A 2500-nucleotide genomic window follows, 5' to 3' on the forward strand; every position below is an offset into this window, starting at 1 on the left:
TAACGTGACTCGAGATGAAGCTGTTTTTAATGTATCCTTATCAAATATATTCTATAAGGAAATAAAATCTGAAAGTGGATTTCTTACTGACCTATGTCTCTGAAAGCACGTAAGTTAAAACATTTAAAATTATATAGGACCACACTGCGTCCTGTTCCCCATCAGAGGGCTCACTCCCCCCAGTACCTTGCAGATGGAGTCCTGTTTTTGCATACAGTGTGGAAGCCTTCATCAGCCGGAACAACTCTAAAGGAATTGGCTTAATTTCCCGCCTAGGCTTAATAACCCAGCCTCATGGTTGGTTTCTTTGTGTAGATATTGGCCAAATGGTCATTTTTCATTGACAGTTGAAGGGATAATGAGGTATCAAGGGAGGGGAAGAGACCATAGCAGCTTGCATCGTGGCTCCTTTGGCCTCATCAGGACTTAAATGCCCGATAGAAACCACCTCAGGGAGGTAGGACTTGACTTAGATTATGATGTCAGAGGCTTTGGGCCACTGGCATTTGGCCCTGGGCATTTGGGAAGAATGCCATGGGGAAGGGGGCAAACTGGAGAAGCATCTTCACTGTCTGATAGTCAGGAAATGGAGCAAGAAGGAAGAGACCAAAGACACCAGCCCTCTAAGGGACCACCCTCAGGGACTACTGCCCATTAAAGTTTCTAGAACTTTTTGCAATCACCACATCGACTAGGGATAATTGACGTACAAATACAACAAACTTATAAATCAAGAGATATGTATACGCCTCATATTTTGGATATATAATTCCATAATATTCTATATTTTATAAGGTAGAAAATAACGATAACATTACATATATATATAAAACATCACAGCATTAAATATATAGTAATTGTTTATAAATATTGCGATGGTAACGGATTTAAATGGCCCAGTGTTAGTTTCACAGATAGTACTTGTTTATTGCTCATATGGCACACAATGGCGGCTTACCACTGCTCCCTTGTCCTGTGGCCAGGGAGTTCATTTGTCTCTGCTTGTACTAATTTGTCTCCCTCGAAGCTGGGGGGAAGAATGTGATAAAGAGTCTGCAGCACAGGCATAAGAATGAATTTGTTTTCTAGACCCCAATAAACAATTAGGTGGGGTCTGGAGAGATGGCTCAGAGGTTAAGAGCACTGGCTGCTCTTCCAGAAGACCCGGGTTCAATTCCCAGCTCCCACATGGCAGCTCGCTCCTGCCTATAACTCCAGTTCCAGGGGATCAGACACCCTCACACAGACATACATGCCGGCAAGACATATAAAATATAAAATAAAGATAAATGATCTTTTAAGAAAGCAAGTAGGTGTCTTAGCATCCATAGGTTGAAAACTGTAGTGGTGTTTAGCATCTCCTTAAATTTGGGTAAAACAACTTGCTTCTTACCTGGACAGCTCCACTGTCAGATGCATTCCGCCACCTAGTGGCAAGATAGCAGAACACAGCCCATCTTTTCTGCTCCCAGCAATCTCTTATTCCAATGAATGGTCTCTGCACTGGGGGGGGAGGAGGGGGCGTGGGGCGGGGGCGGAGTCGGGGGCGTGTGCACAACCTCACTGCTCAGGAGAGCCTTCAAGGATTCCTGGAGGACCTGACATCTCTGCAGCCTTTGGAACTAATACAAGACTTCATGTTTAAGGAGTGACTTCCTCCTTTGAGGGTCCCCCATCTGCACTCTATACACGCATGCACGCATAGCACACAACAGAAGCTGGGGTGGAGGGTGCTGCTAGGCAGGAACTTAGGTAACACACTCTGCCTCTCTTGCACGGATGCTCACTTCTGTTCAGAGGTCATGTCTGTACCTCACTTCTGACACCAGCCTTTCTGGGCACCTGACTGAGAGCGGCCCTCTTTTGCCTTTGGAATTTTCAGCCACGGTCTAAGCACAAATCCAGGGAGCTCATGCCAAGTTCTCCATGTGCCTTGGGATGAATCAGGAATGACCCTGCTCTTCCCTTCTGGAAGGAAGACGATGTGATCAGCAGATCAACTCCACCACCTCTACCCCCAAGAAATCTTCCTCCCAAATTTCTTTTTAAGTATTTTCAAATGTTTTATTATATTTATATATTGGGGGTGGGGGCATGCAGCTGCACCTGTATGTTCCATGACCTATACTTGTGAAGGTCAAAGGACAGCTGCTGAGAGGCAGTTCTCTTCTGTGTTCTGGGGATCGAACTTGGCTCATCAGGCTTGGCAGCAAGCCTCTTTGTCCACTGAATCAGAAAGCTGACCATTTCCCCAGCTAGAACTCTGGACATTTTCTCTCTCAACACTGATTGTTGGATCAGTATCCACACATACCGGCCAGAGAAGGGCTCTAGCATGGGACATATTCAATGACTGTGCTGGTTAATGTTGATTAGCAACTTGATGGGGTTAAGGGTCACCATGGAAACATATCTCTGGCCGCATCTGTCAGGGATTATGAATATTAGGTTTGCTGAGATAAGATTCATTTTAACCGTAGGTGGCTCCGTTCCGTGGGCT

At 45.4% G+C, this 2500-nt stretch overlaps 1 protein-coding gene across 14 annotated transcripts in view; it reads left to right on the forward strand.

Annotated features, from left to right (window-relative positions):
* Window positions 1–90, forward strand: part of Eml1 (EMAP like 1) — a 173372-nt gene extending 173282 nt beyond the window's left edge. For 7 of the 14 annotated variants that reach the window (NR_174190.1, NR_174191.1, NM_001399709.1 and 4 more), the window contains one exon: window positions 1–90. This exon is cut by the window's left edge and continues 1379 nt beyond it. The gene's annotated coding sequence lies outside the window, so the exon portion shown is untranslated. The other 7 variants (XM_039112547.2, XM_039112551.2, XM_063262135.1 and 4 more) reach the window with 1 other exon arrangement.
* The last annotated feature ends 2410 nt before the right edge of the window (window positions 91–2500 follow it).

The sequence above is a fragment of the Rattus norvegicus genome, chromosome 6 (assembly GCF_036323735.1).
Source record: "Rattus norvegicus strain BN/NHsdMcwi chromosome 6, GRCr8, whole genome shotgun sequence".
NCBI classification, from domain to species: Eukaryota; Metazoa; Chordata; class Mammalia; order Rodentia; family Muridae; genus Rattus; species Rattus norvegicus.